Here is a 16,440-nt window from a genome sequence, read left to right as displayed (position 1 = left end):
CTTTGTATTGACAAGCCTCCTTCATAAATATTTAATCGAAATAACAATATGTAGAGAAATCCCTGCCTAGAATCTTTAAAATTTTCATGTTTCTTCCTTTAAACCTCTTTTCATTGCAGCTATTGCCCAAATGTCTTACTCCAAAAAGGCATTTTAATTAAATTTAAATCATTTTTTAAATTTATTATTAATTTTATTAATAATTATTATAGTCATATATTATATTGTATAATATTATTATATTATTTATAATTATAGTATTACATATAATATTATATATTATACATAATAATTAATTGAATTAAATTTAATTTAATCACAGAATTATAGAACAATGATGATCATAAGTTCTGAGTTCCAATGGCCCTCACAAGCCATCTTCTTTAAGTATACTCCTGAGCAGGAATCTCCTCCAGCATATCTACACCAATGATTGTCCATTCTCTGTGTGAAGAATCTCAGTATGCGTAAGCAGTGCAATCAAGAAGACAAAAAGCTAATTCTGTCTCGTAAAGGCTCTCAGAAAAGAAGGCTTAGCTTCCAGAGGTGAGGTGATAATCCTATTATCCTTTGCCTTTGTTGGAATACATCCAGAGTATGGTATTAAGTTCTGAAGCACAGCAGCTTAAGAAGGACATTAATAAGCTGATGAGTAGCCACAAGAAGACAGACAGGAAGATAAAGGGCTTTAAGTCCGTTGCTTATGAGGAACCGGTAAAGGAAATAAGCATATTTAACCTGGAGAAGAGAATACTAAGAGGAAAGATAGCTGTTCACAGGTATTTGAGTGATTTTCATGGGGTAGAGTCATAGGTCTTTTTCCATTGGAACTAAGAGAACATGAAGAGGAGATTTAGGTAGACATTACCAAAAGGTAAGGTTAGTCTTAAATATCGGGGGTGGGGGTGGGGAATGAAACCAAAAAACAAACCAAAAACCAAAAACCAAAAACAAAAAACAAACCCAAATAAAAGTACCCTAACTGAGTTGTCCAAAAGAGGAATTTCTAATTCAAGTAAGTATTAGCTGGCTGATGAGGTCCTTCACAATTCCAAATTTCTGGGATTTGGGTATTAAAGCCTCTTCCTATGGAGAATCCATTCTCTTTTAAGCTAGCCCATAACATCTTTGGAAAGCACTAATATTTTTAGCAGTCTACTTTGATTGAACAAAATCTACTTGTCATTATTGCAGCTGGGGCCAATAAACAAGTCTAATCATGCTTATGATATGATAAAAAAAATGATAGCCAATCATATGCTTGAAAAGAGTTTACTTGTGCCCTCTAAGTGGTGCTTTTTACCTTTCCTTATAATCCTTAAGGCACAGCACAACATCTTCCATGTTGTAAATGTGTAATGAATGAGTATTGGTTAATTGATTAAGTAAGTGTGGAGGTCAGCCTAGACAGCCCCAGCTAACATAAGTTAAATGCTATGACATGATACATTTATCAGACTAGGACATATATTGATTGTTCACTCAGGAGGAGTGAACATGTTCAGGCACATCCCTAGGTGAAAGAGGAATTCTCTTTTAATGGGGTGAAATACTTGGTCATGCCCTGGGAACTTACTTGAAACTGGAAATTATTTCAGAACCAATGACTGAGGTTCTGGCATCAAAGAGGAAGTAATGAGGACATAAATTTTTGACTCAGAAAAAATCCACAGCATAAAAACACCTGTCAAAGAGAGAAACAAGGAATGGAGTAGTAGGGAGACATAAGGGCCAATGGTCTGATGGATTTCTCATAATAGAAAGTTTGTGCTGGTGCTACCAAATGTCTCTTCTTCCTCTAGAAACAATGAAATTTCTAAGAATGTTTTGTCCTTTCTCCAACTTCATATTTCAGTGCCTATTAGATGACATTACAAAATGATCTGCTGTTGTAACCAATAACTTGAATTTTACTCAAACCATGAAGAGGTCTGTGGCTTAGCTAGAGATGAGTATAAGTTCAAATTAAGAGAGGGAAACACACATTTGCCTAAATATTGGTGACTTTCCTAAATGGATGCTTTGGGTGACTGTACTCTTACCTTTTCATTTAATATAAACACTATGAAGTTTCTGAGAAGGGAATCATATGGACATTTAGAAAATATATACATATATTTTGCTTGGTCTTAAAATAAGTTAATCATTATAATAGGTTATATCATTCCTATAGCATGGTTTAGAGTCCCTTCATCAGAAGCACACTAGAAAATGTTTAACAAACTTGGACTTTTAGGTTCAAAATGTATTATAATAATTTCCTCATCACTTTCTTAAGTCAATAGGGAAAAAATGCAGTCAAGCTGTTATGCATAGCATTTGCAAATTTCTTAAGTATGAATATTGAAAATTTAATAATCAGCTTTCCAGATTCATTTCAAAGTGGCTCCAGAATACCCCTGTTCTTCATCATCCTGATCTCCTTTCTATGCATTGTACTTGGAAATTGCCAATGGACTTCTGCAACTATAACATGTAGAATTAGCTTTGTTGCTCCAAATGGTGGCAAACCAAAGCAGAGAAAGTACTACTAGATTTTCCCTCATTTTTGACACTATGATATGCCTGGTGTAGCTTAACATGGTATCATCATTATATGTATTGACATACATCAAGCTTATAGTTCACTAAAAGCCAGTGAAGAGCCCAAATATAGGCTTCCTCTCTCTCTCTCTCTCTCTCTCTCTCTCTCTCTCTCTCTCTCTCTTGCTCCCTGTATTAATAGTGCATATTAAGAATCAATTCTTTTCAATTTTCCACATTACTGTGTACAATCAAGTTATCTCAGTCTAAAAATCCACATGCATTATACTATAGAATAATTTCAGTGTTTCAAATAGATTTTAGTGGGATCTGATTTTAGTGCATAATTCTGAAAATTGGTGAGGTAAGTGAGAATGTCATTTCCTATTTTGTAATAAGATAACAGAATATCTGTGGGATGAGCTTAAGAACAGGTTGTACTTATCCAATCCCCAGGCTGTCCATGATGTGATACACCTATGTAGGTGTAATGAAATTGTTTTAATTTGCAGAGAACATGATCAATTCTTTTGATGTTTTCTAGGATGTAAGTTGTGACGGCATGAAGGGGAGTATAGAGAAAGGTCACAGGAGGTTCGCAGATATGCCAGTGTAGGTCTGCCTGAAGAGATTGGTATGCTAAAAAGGTCACAGGGATCAGGTTACCATCTGATTCTAGTAGCAGAGAATTAAACAGAGAAAAGCTTTGAATAGAAAGGTCCCAAAGCCATGTTTTATTAGTTCAGTCTGCCTCAAATGGTACAAGCTGATCTCAGCTAATGTATTTCAGTTAGAGAGAGGAACAGTCTTTGGTAGATAAACTGATCCTTTTCCCTAGGGTATTTAGAAGACAGATTCCTAATACCAGATGAAGTAATCCAATAAAAACTTGCAATATAAAATGTGCTTCACTACTGTTTCTTACCCCTAGTAGCAATATGGTCTGTAAAGTTCTGCATTATTTGCTGATTCCTGGTGATTTTCATCATTAGACCATATCTTACATCATTACAATGGTGATGTCTTTAGAAAAATCTATTGTGGTTCACCACAAGCATTAAAATGCATCAACTGAGTTATATGGATACAAAGAAAACTAATGGAGACCCACTCAACATAAACAGAGGCATAAATTCTAACTTTCCATTCATTAAGTGCCTACTATGTATAAGGCATCATGATATTTGCTGGGGTATATAAAGATAAAATATCAAAGAGTTCTTGCCCTCAAAGAAGGAAGTACCTTTCAAGTGCCTACTATGTGTCAGGCACTATGATATTTGTTGTTGTTTAGTCAATTACTCATGTCCACCCCTTTATGACAACATTTGGCATCTTGGCAAATATATTGCAGTAGTTTGCCATTTCCTTTTGTAGCTCATTATTCAGATGAGGACACTGAGGGAAGCAACCTTAAGTAACTTGCCCAGAGTCAAACAACTAGTAAGTTCCTGAGGGCAAATTTGAACCCAGGTCTTCCTGACTCCAGGCCCAGAATTCTATTCACTATGCAACCTAGCTGTGTTACAGGTGCTATAATAGGTGCTTTACAAATATTACCTCATTTTATCCTCACAACAACACAAAGAGACAGGTGCCATTAGTATCTTCATTTTGCAGTTGATGAAACTGAGGTAGACAGAGGGGAATTGAATTGTTTAGAATCACACATCTAGTTAGTGTCTGAGGCAAAATTTGAACTGTTTTTTGTTGTTCTGAATCCAGTCCCAATTTTCTGTCCTCTGCTCAACCTACCTTTCCCCTAGAAATAGCTTATATTCTTCTAAAATTTTATGAACACACAATAAGTTCATTATCTTTAATATAAGAAGGATATATGGTGTTCAACATCTCTTCCAGTCTTAAATCTGTGTTTCTATGAAAGAACAATTATTTTAAAAGAACCATGTAACTTACATTCAATGAAGGATATTTTATTCAATCATTAGAGTACTGTACAACAACCAGATAAACTAGAAAGATTAATAAATTTAGGAATAGACAGAATATTAGAGATAATATACTCAAATGCCTTCTTTTTATTATATGAATAAACTAAGGTCAAGAGAGGTCAAATGATTTGTTCAAACCATATTGGTATTTGGTGCCAGGATCCAGAATCAAATATAGGATTCACAAATTCTAGCCCATTCTTTTTTCCACTAAACATTGATGACTTTCTGCATTCTATAACTACTTGAATAAACTTGAACAACACTCTACTGTCATTATTTGAAAAAGTATCATCATCATCATCATCATCATCATCATCATACTACCCACCTCTTTGTCACTTCCATATATCTGAGTGCATCATTCCAAAGGAAAAGATATCATTGCAGCTATCTCAAGAACACCAAAGAAAACTTAAGCATCTCATTTGGAAGCCCCAAGCAACAACAGTAGGTTACCCCTTGGAGAAAGGGAGAGGTAAAATGGGGAAAATTACCTCACTTTAAAGAGGCAAGAAAAGTCTTTACATTAGATTGGAAGAGGGGGAAGGTGGGAGGGAATGAGTGAACCTCACTCTCATTGGATTTGGCTTAAGGAGAGAGTAACATATACCCTCAATTGGGTACAGAAATCTGTGGTACCCTACAGGAAAGTAGGGGGAAAGAGCATAAGGGATGGATGATAAAGGGGAGGGCAGATTGGGAGAGGAGGTAATCAGAAGTAAACACTTTTCAGGAGGAACAGGAGCAAAAGAGAGAATAAAATAATTGAGGGGGCAAGATAAGATGGAGGAAAATTTACTTAGTCTTTCATAACATAACTGTTATGGAAGTGTTTTGCATGACTATGTATGTATAACCTATATCAAATTGCTTGCCTTCTCAATGAGGACAGGTACAGAGTGAGAAACAGAAAGAATTCAGAGCTCAAAGTTTTAAAAACAAATGTTAAAATTGTTTTCAAATGCAATTGGGAAATTAGATATACAGTCAGTGGGGTCTAGAAATCTATAATGCCCTACAGGAAAATAGATCAGGGAGGGGAAAAGAGAAGGGCTTGTGACAGAAGGGAAGGCAGATTGTGGGAAAATAAGAATGCACACTGTCTTTGGGTGAGGGGAGGGAAGAGATGGGGAGAAAATTTGGAACTAATAATCTTGTGGAAGTGAATGTTGAAAACTAAAAATAAATATATTTAAAAGAAAAAAATGCTTTAAATTTGAGTCCACCATTCTTAGGGTCCAATGTGTCAAAGGGAAAAAGATACCCCTACATTGGATGAGGGCATTTGTACTTCTGTCCTTATTATATCTCCTCAATAAATATTCCTTTATATTTATAAAATCTAATTTATTTTGATTGGTTACATGGTACTGAGACAACAATCACTAGTAATTAATATTGGGGAGAAAACACTAGAATGGGATTTTCAACTGATAGCATTATAGTAACACTGCGATTCTTTATATGTACTCCAAAAATCTCAAGGAAGGGAAAAATCTAGGCCTTGCTCTGAGACACATGACTAATCAGTGTGAATATAAGTTTGGATGAAAATACTCAGAAATTGACAAATATATGACCTCACAAGGATCTAGTGGTAATTCTGAGGAGTTGGGTTTATTTTGTAATACTTTTGACTGAAGCCTCCTAGAGCAATGTATGGTTGATGTCAGTCATCAGTTATTGGCACTACGTTATCACTTAATTTTACTTAGAAAAGTAGAAATTCCTTGGCCACTCAAAGCTCTTGAATGCCTGCTTCGTTCAGGCTCAGTAGACGATTGAAAGGCTCATGTTTTTCACATGTTAGAGGAGCCAAATGAATCAGGGAGCAATGTTTTTCCATTATATCTGCTTTTCTGGAAGCAGGCTGCCAAGAAACTTTTATGTAGGGTCATAGAAGGAAGATGATGCCATGTATTTCGACAACCATGTAAGCAATATGTCAGGAGTACCATGTTGAGGATACCCTAGGTAGAGTGAACGAATAGTCAAGACATAGGGAAGAAGCTCACCATTAGGAGGAAGTAGATCACCCGCCTTCAGCAGAAAGTAGGTCTACCCGCTCCTATTGGTACCCTGCTCCAAAGTCTGGTCTCTTTGTATAACAATAGAATTTTCACTGCTGTATTTTAGATACCATGTCTTATTTAATAGATCCTAATACTGATTTTCTTGGCTACCCTGTCATAGTACTGACATACATTTAATAACTAAAACAAACATTTTATTGTTTGTTTTCAAATTAATAATCAACGAAAGACATTCCACTCATCCCAAACTGGTTTTTTGAGTCCATGTATGACTTTGTACTTACAGTTAGTAAATTTGAATATGTTAGATTCAAGATTTGCCCATGTATATATTTGTAAATGTGAATGTACATATGCGTGTATATATAATAAGTCTATATATACTGTGTATTTAATTATATATAGCTAGAGCTATTTATATGAATATATGTCTGTATGTATATGTGTTTGAATGTATGTGTCTGTATGTATATGTGTATTTGAAATAATTATTTGAAACTATCAGTTTTCTTTCTCTCATGCATAAATAAAATTGATAAAAAGTATTAAATGATAACTTTATATCTTAAATCTACCCTTATCATTTAGACAATACTAACAACTATTTCACTGATTATAAAATTTTTATTTAGTTCCAATGCTGAAATATTATTGATACAATCTTTTAATTTCTATTTTATTCCCCCCAAATATGCTTCTAATTTCTCATGCTATTTTCCTGGTGCTTTTATTGCAGAAAAGTCCACCTACTAATCTTCTCATTTACTTTCCTTCCCACATCAAATTTCAGACACCTCTTAATGTCTTGATTTATTTCTCCAGGGTGATTTCTTTTGGGTTCTTCCACCCTTTCTCTATGATAATGGAATATTTAAAGGTAGATTTCAGCAGTAAGTAAATGCCAAGTTGTGTCAATTATATGGCTGAGGCAGTATTTCATATTAACGTCAGGTTTGGAGTTTTAGAGTAAATTCTGACCTATTTCTTCATGAATATTGATGATGAAAGTAATTCAATATTAAGACCAAAGTTTATTGTTATTTCTGATTCCTTTAGTAATCACCTTGTCCCGTATTTACTCTTATGATGAGCTTTCCTAGAAATGGTTTTTGGATTGAATTTTTTAGGCAGAAGAGAGGGTCACTACCCCCACCCCAAGAGAGTCAGAACTTAATTCTTCCAGCAGTAAAAACAAACAAACAAATAAAAAACTGGTCAGGGCAACCACTCATATCCATTTCCTATTTTCTTCCTGATGCTTCTCTGAATTTTAAAGTGGGAAGAATATTTGATCCTTTTCCATAGAAATACCAGGCAGCATGTTAGAGTAGAAAGTACTTTGGAGTTGGATTCAGGAAATCTGGGTTTAAGTTTTGGTTTTGGCACTTGTTTACTATATGTCCTTGGAAAATTCTTTTAAATGCTTAAAGGTCCAGTTTCCTATTTGAAAATAAATAAGGATAATAATACCTGACAGGGTTATTAGGACTAAAGTATTTTGTAAACCTCAAAGTAAATTATAAACATATGCTGTTCTTATAAAGAAAAGTCAGTTCTAAAACATACCAAGATTTTTTGAGAGAAAATATCATAAGTCTAGAAGATATATTTTATTGTCCCCAAGTTAGTCAGGCTACCTCTGCCCTTGAGACTTTTATGGTGTTTCTTCTCTAATGTCATTGGTTCTTGCCTCCGCTGGATATATTCCTCCTACTCTTACATATATCAGGGTGCAGTGACCCAGTTTCTTTCAGTTACTTAGCATCAATTAACTTTTACAAAGAATAACTGAAGATACAGCAAGAACAATCATACAAATCGCCCCTAGTCATCCGGGGTCCCCCCCAATGTCTATATACACATATGTATACTTCTGCTTATTTCCTATATAACATTGTCCCCATCATGTCCAGCTTTGGACTGCTGGATGGGTTCATAGATCAGTTTCCATTATATTTGTCTTTGTTTTTGAAGAGGCCCATGGCATCAGGGAAATGATGACATGTCTTGCAGTTCACTTTGTTTTGAGGGAGGGAGAGCTGTACAAGATCACTAACTTCACTTTCTCCAGAGTTATTTGGGTCCAGTGTCTAGATATTCATCAGGATAACTGGAGATGACCAAGGATGCAATGGGAGACCTTGGACCTTTTAGGCTAAGGCCTTTTCACATACTCAGAGAGAGGTAATGCCCATTCAGTGAATAGCACTCTTCAAGAAAGATCTCAAACGTCACTCTTTAACTCAGTCTGGTCTCTAAATTCCGGATTCCTGGGGCTTGCTCTCATGACTTCCAAACTCATAAAATCAGAGGTTATATTCCTTTCACATATAATGGAAAGGAACAGATTTAGAGGGCAATGACCCAAACCTTTTCAGAGGGTCACATGACATCATAGAGGAGAAGTTCTAAAGGTCTCTCCTCTAATATCATTGTCTCTCACAAGACAGTGATCTCACATCATCAGAGCAGAGTAGAATGGGAGTAGGGTTAAAGGGGTTGGGTTGAGTTTGACTCAGTGTTTTTGAAGTAAGTCCCAGTACCAGTTCCATATAGACAGCTTCCTAATCATGTTGTTATTAACCTAGAGGCACTTATAAATGTTCCCAAAACTACATAATTTCTGTAAGGGACTTCTAGTCTCTATCAATATGATACTTCTGGAAACAGTCTTATCAGTCTTTTCACATGGGAAAATGCCATCACATGAGCTTTGTGTATGTTTTTGAGCTCCATTATGTAACCATTTAAAAAAATTATATTGTCTTCTGAGATCAAAAAATTCTTTATACATGTTATCTCATTCAGGCCTGCAAAGATTCCTTAATGTAGTAGAATCAATATTAATATTATCATTTTGCAGATGGGGGAACTGGAGGTCAAAAATTTTAAAAACAATTCACAATTATATAGTGCTTTAATGTTTCCAAGTGCTTTCCTCACAATTACCTAGTCCAGTAGATAGTCATAAATATTATTATCTTCATTTTGTAGAGGAGATAATTGAGAGTATCTAAGGTTAAGTAATTTATTCTTGGTAACCTAGTCTGCACATATATAAGGCAGAAATTAAACCAAGCTCTCTTGACTCCAAGTCCAATTTGCATTCCAATGTGCCATAAGTACCCCTCATCTAAGTGACTTCTGTATACTTAGGTTATAGTCATAGGAGGAACTGCGTCTAGAACTTTGTTTTTCTGATGCCAGGTTCATTATTTTGTGAGTATATTACCTCATTTCTGGTTTTGTTTTCTTTTCAGAACTCTGATTTCCTCTATTTTGGAAACTTTTTGTGAATTTGTGCATTTTGGTACCTACTATGCAACTTATAAATGCATGGATAGGGACCTAGGTGTCTCACTGGACAGAATGCTGGATTTGGATAAAGGAAGGACCTGAGTTCAAATACTAAGTATGTGACTCTGGGCATGACAGTTAGTGTTTTTCTGCCTCATTTCTTCATCTCTAAAATGGGGATAGAAATAGCACCTACCTCCTATCAAATGAAATATTTGTAAAGCACAATGCTTGGCACATAGTGGATGATAGACTGTATTATTATTAATAGTATAAATATTATTACTATTAATGAGGATGGAAATTTAATAAGTAAACATATCACCCATACAGTATATAGGTTTGAAGGAAGTAATCATTTAAAAATATCTGACCTACATTGTATTTTCTCCCCATCTTTGTTTTTAGGATACACAAAGTTAAATTTGATACTGAAGGTAAAAAAAAGAGTATTAGCCCCTCTCACAGAGACTTAAATAGTTTTTCTTTGGAATACTTTGAAAAGAAGAGGAGGGATTCTCAACAGAACACAAACAACACATTTCATCAATCAAACAATTTTAGATGAATTGAATAAATTATTTGACTCTGTTCTTATGAATTAATCAGTCACTATATGAAATGCAGTGTATAAGTATTATTTTAAGTAATGTGAAATTCAAAACAAAATTAAATAGTATCTCTTCTCAATTACATTGTCTTTGAAAAAGTGAGGAGGGGATAAAATGTACCCAAGTAAATAAGTAAAAGACATACATAAAATTATGCATGATATATTAAAGTGGAAGAAAATCCTAAAAATTAGGGATAAAGCCATTGCAAAGTAAGGTGCACCCAATATGTACTTTGAAAGAAGAAAGGGTGGGTGGGAAGCAAGTTGGAGGAGTAAAAACTGGAACTCCACTGGGCTCTGGCTCCTACCATTTCCAATACCTGTAAAATATGACTCTAAACAAATTTTAGAGCTACACAACCGACAAAGTGACAGAGGGAAACAAATCTCCCATTGAAGGCATCTTGGAAGGCCAACAGGAAGGGTCTATCATACCACACTGGGAACCTAGTGCAGTCCAGCATGACCCATGTGGTTCTGGCCCCAGGAAGGCCCCAACCAGTGGCCCAGACCAGAGCAGACTTCAGGAATGTGAATCACCAGCAGCTGTGGCAATTTCTAAACATTTCAACCCATAAATGCCAAAGAACATTAAAAGGTCAGTGGGAAACTCTGTTGTAACCAGGTGATAGAAGAGTATAGTCTGTCCCTTTCCACCATGGCAAGAAGTGGTAGAGGCACAGCGACTGCAGCTGCTGCATTATGGCTGCCTATGCAGCTTCTGGCCTGCAGATCATAGGGGGAACAAATGCCCACTCAGAGGGTAATTGCTCTTGCTTTGACCTGCTTGGATCTGGATCATGGTCTTGGGTGGGGGTCCTGGGGTGTGTGGCAGTCTGGCTGAGCTTGGGATCTCTCTAGAGAGGACATCTCCTCAGACTTCTGACAACATTTGTGAAAACCCCTGCAATTTGGGGAATAGCTCACTCCACTCTGGAAGCAAAGTTCAATCATGGCAAAAGTCAAGTAATTGGCTGGCAAAATGGGAAAGCAGAGGAAGTGCAAGAAGACCGTCGAATCCTTCTTTGGAGACAAAAAGGATCAAAACATGAAACCAGAAGTCAATGAATTCAAAACTCCTGCATCAAAACCTTCCAAGAAAAGTATGAACTAGTTACAGGCCATGGAGGAGGTCAAGAAGGATTTTGAAAATCAATAAAGAGATGTGATGGAAAAAATTGGGAAAATAAATGAGAATGATGTAAAAAAAAAATCGTGAAAATCACGCCAATGGCCTGCTAATACTGAAGAAAATAACACTTTAAAAATAGTGTAACTTGGGGGGGGGGTTGGAGCCAAGATGGTGGAGTAAAAACAGGACCTTTGTGCAGCTCTGGCTCCCACCAACCCCAATACATGTAAAAAAAAAGTTACTCTAAACAAATTTCAGAGCTACGGAAGCCACAAAGTGACAGAGAGAAACAAATTTACCACTGAAGGCAGCCTGGCAGGCCAAAATGAAAGGACTATCTCACTGCACTGGGAGCTGAGCACAGTCCCATGTGAACCATGTGGTCCAGCCCCAGGGTGGTCCAATCAGTAGTGTCCTGAGCAGATTTCAGAAGAGTGAATCACCAGCAGCTGTGACAGTTTCCAGACTTACCAACCCATAAACACCAAAAAGAAAGAAAAAATAAGTAGGGAACTCTATTGGAACAGGGTGGAGAAGAGTGTGGTCTGGCCCCTGCTCCCAGGCCTAGAAGTGGCTGAGGTGGGGTCACAGGCTGCCTGGCTCCATATGGAACTCCTGGCTCACAGATCATAAGGCACCAAGTGACCATTTGGAGGGTAATTTCTCTTGCTTTAACCTACTTGGATCTGAATCATGGGCTTGGGTGATGGTGCTGGGGTGTGTGGCCAGTATGCCAGAACTTGTGGGGGCTGCAGAGAGGGCACCTTACTAACAGCTCTGGCAGCTACAAAAACCCCAGCAAGTTGGGACAAATCTCTCTGCAATCTAGAAGCAACGTTCTACCATGGAAAAGAGCTCAAAAGTTAAGTAATTGGCTGGCAATATGAGCAAGTACAAATATACCACAGAATCCTTTTTTGGGGACAAAAAGGATCAAAGCATGTAATGGGAAGACAACAAAGTGAGAACTCCTGTATTAAAATATTATAAGAAAAATATGAATTGGTTCCAGGGCATTGAGGAGCTCAAGAAGGATTTTGAAAACCAAGTAAGAGACATGGAGGAAAAATTGGGGAAAAAAATGAGAATGATGCAAGAAAATTATGAAAAGTGAGTCAACAGCATGCTAAAGGAGACCCAAAATATACTGAAGAAAATAACACCTTAAAAAATAGTCTGACACAAATGGCAAAAAAGGCCCCAAAAGGCAATGAGGAGAACACTTTAAAAAGCCAAATTTGCCAGATGGAAAAGGAATTTCAAAAACTCACTGAAGAGAAAAATTCCTTCAAAATTAGATTGAAGCAAATGGAAGCTAATCACTTTATGAGAAATCAAGATACATTAAACCAATCCAAACAAATGAAAAACAAATTGAAGGCAATGTGAAATATCTCATTGGAAAAACCACTGATCTGGAAAATAGGTCCAGGAGACATAATTTAAAATTTATTGGACTACATGAAAGCTATTTAAAAAAAGAGCTTAGACAACATCTTTCAAGAAATTCTCATGCAAAATTGCCCTGATATTCTAGAAGCAGAGGGAAAATTAGAAATTGAAAGAATTCACCTCTTGCCTCGACCAAAAAGAAAACACATAGTAATACTATAGCTAAATTCCAGAGTTTTCAGGTCAAGGAGAAAATACTGCAAGAAGTCAGGAAGAAACAATTTGAAAATTGTGGAAGCACAATCAGGACAACACAAGACCTAGTAGCTTCTATATTAAGGTACTGAAGGGCTTGCAATATGATAATCCAGAGGTCAAAGGGGTTAGGATTAAAACCAAGAATCACCTACCCAGCAAAACTGAGTATAATGCTTCAGGGGAAAATATAGTCATTCAATGAAATAGAGGGTTTTCAAGGATTCTTGATGTAAAAACCAGAGCTGAACAGAAAATTTGACTTTCAAATACAAGAAGCAAGATTTGCATGGGAAGGTAACAAGAAAATCATAAGGAATTTATTAAAGTTGAACTATTTATGTTCCCATATGAAAAGAATGATTTTAACTCATAAGACTTTTATCAGTATGAGGATAGTTGAAGAGTGTGTATGTGTGTGTGTGTGTATGTATAGGAGAGTGCATATATAAATAAATATTTGATTGTGTGCATATGTATGTACATGTATACATCAACAGGGAGCACAGCATGAGCTACATATGAAGGGATTTTATCTAAAAATAAAATTGAGAGGTGAGAAAGGAAAAAGTTTGGTAGAAAGAGAAAGGGAAAGATAGATTAGGGTAAATTATCTCATGCAAAAGAGGCAAGAGAAAACTATTATATTAGAGGGGAAGAGCAGGAAGGTGAAAGGGAATGGGTCAACCCTACTCTCATTGTGTTTGGCTTAGGGAGAGAATGACATACACATTAAATAAGGTATCTCTTCCTACAGGATAATAAGGGGAAGGGGATGAGAGAGAAAATAATGGAGGGGAGGGCAGGTTGGGGGAGAAGGTAGTTAGAAGTATATGTGTTTGAAAAGTGAGAGGGTCAAGGTAGAGAATAGAATGGGTGGGAGGCGGGATAGGATGGAGGAAAATGTGGTTAGTCTTTCGCAATATAACTACTATGGAAAGTTTTGTGTAACTACACATGTAAAACCTATATTGAATTGCTTATTTTCCCAGTGGGGTTGGGTGAGAAGGGAAAAAGGAAAAGAATCTGCAAATCAAAGTTTTTAAAAACAAATGTTAACAAATGCTTAGTTTTTTATTTTTTTGCATGCACCTGAGAAATAAGATATGCAGGCAGTGGGGTAAAGAAATCCATCTTTTCCTACTAGAAAGTTAGAGGGAGTATGGGGGAGAATATGGAAGAGAGCAGAATGGGGAAAGGGGTACTCAGTAGGCTAGCTATCTTGGTTTGGGAGTAAGACAAAGAAGGGTAGAAAATATGTAACTCATAGTCTTGTGGAAATTAATGTTGAAAATCAAAAATAAATTTCACAAAAATTTTATAAAAAATTTAAAAAGGGGTTTTAATTTTTGTCATAAATGGGTGATGCATTGTAGAAATAGGGAACCTTTTATAGAGTGTGACAAATACCATAGAAGGAGAGGAGAAACGCTATACAAGAATTGCTACAAAGAACATCAGTCACTCAAAATATGTGAAGGTTCAATGATAAGAAATGATAATATGAAAAAGGTAAGTGAACTCAATATTCCTTAGGATTTTAAACACTAGACTGGAGACATTGTATTTTATTCATAAATCAATAGGGAGCCATTGACAAATTTTTAATGTATGTACATGCCTGTGCATATATGCCTGTGCATATATGTGTGCTTGGAGGTTTGTATTATATGTCTAGATGTGTTTTGGAATAGCAATTTGAGAACCATTTAGAGGATTGATCATAGTGGGCAATTGAGTAAGTTCAGGAAATGTGTTTGGAAGGTATTATAATCCCAACAAGTGATGACTACCTGAGCTTGGATAGAGAAAAATAATATATTGCAGAGACACTGTAGAAGGAAAACAATGTTGTTGTTATTGTTATTTTTGTTGTTACTAGTTTGATATAGATATTATGGAAAAGGTAAAAATTAATTATGGATCTATTGCTACAAACTTGGGGGCTATAAATATGGGGTGACCCTCAAAAGCAACAGGGCACTTTTGAGAACAAATAGTTTTATTCATTTGTTTGCTTAACTGGTTGCTATTGTTGTTGTTGTTGTTTTGGGGGGCAGGATGTATGCTGAATTCTTTTCTAAACATAGCATGAAATTCCTAGGGAACATCTAGATAAAAGATATCCAGTAGGAATATGGGACTGGAATGGTGAAATCAAGACATAATTTTTAATCTATGGATAGAAGTAGCAATTTGGATGCTTTTGTCATTTAGATAACTAATGACAATGTGAATGAATTGCCTTCTTTTTATATGAACTACCATATATTTTTATATACCTTTCTATATCTAATGCAAAGAATCTATAAATAAGGAAGAGAAGTATGGCAGTAATATGAAGGGTTTAAAGGAAAATGAAAGTACGAGTGGAAACATATCCTAATGGGAAAATCCCATTAGAAGTTCAAAACAATTCCTGACAGTGTAAATGAAGACTCATTGTGCTAGTGGCTATTGGAATAATATTAACAATAATAATAATACCAAACATTTATGTAATGCTTTAAAGTAGGTTAATCATTTTATATGTATTGTGTAATTTGACTTTCCAACAACAACCCTCTCAGATGGGTGCTAGAGTTATTGTGACCTTTATCGTATGCTTGAGGAAATTGAGGGGAACATGGTATAGAAAAAAATGAAGTACATCTAAGATAGCCAGGAGAACAAAATCTATCTTTCTTTCCTTCCTTCCTTCCTTCCTTCCTTCCTTCCTTCCTTCCTTCCTTCCTTCCTTCCTTCCTTCCTTCCTTTCTTCCTTCCTTCCTTCCTTCCTTCCTTCCTTCCTGACTACTGCTTTCTTTTCTTCCTTCCTCCCTTTCTCTTTCTTTCTTTCTTTCTTTCTTTCTTTCTTTCTTTCTTTCTTTCTTTCTTTCTTTCTTTCTTCCTTCCTTCCTTCCTTTCTTCTTTCCATCCTTCTTTCCTTCCTTCCTTCCTTCCTTCCTTCCTTCCTTCCTGACTGCCTGCCTTCTTTTCTTCCTTCCTCCCTTTCTCTTTCTTTCTTTTTTCTTCCTTCCTCCCTTTCTCTTTCTTTCTTTTTTCTTTCTTTCTTCTTTCTTCCTTTCTTTCTTTCTTTCTTTCTTTCTTTCTTTCTTTCTTTCTTTCTTTCTTTCTTTCTTTCTTTCTTTCTTTCTTTCTTTCTTTCTTCCTTCCTTTCTTCTTTCCATCCTTCTTTCCTTCCTTCCTTCTATCCTTCCTTCCTTCCTTCCTTCCTTCCTTCCTTCCTTCCTTCCTTCC

General features: G+C 36.0%; 1 pseudogene; it reads left to right on the top strand.

The window, feature by feature from the left end:
* The first annotated feature begins 597 nt into the window (after positions 1–597).
* The window catches only part of LOC138162263 (complement component 1 Q subcomponent-binding protein, mitochondrial pseudogene), a 131,477-nt pseudogene continuing 115,634 nt past the window's right edge, over positions 598–16,440 (top strand).

The sequence above is a fragment of the Petaurus breviceps genome, unplaced genomic scaffold, assembly GCF_028583685.1.
Source record: "Petaurus breviceps papuanus isolate PSGF00001 unplaced genomic scaffold, PetGlider_PUasm1.0 186, whole genome shotgun sequence".
Lineage (NCBI taxonomy): Eukaryota > Metazoa > Chordata > Mammalia > Diprotodontia > Petauridae > Petaurus > Petaurus breviceps.
The sequence above is the reverse complement of the archived record's forward strand: the minus strand, read 5'-3'. Positions and strand labels throughout refer to the sequence as shown.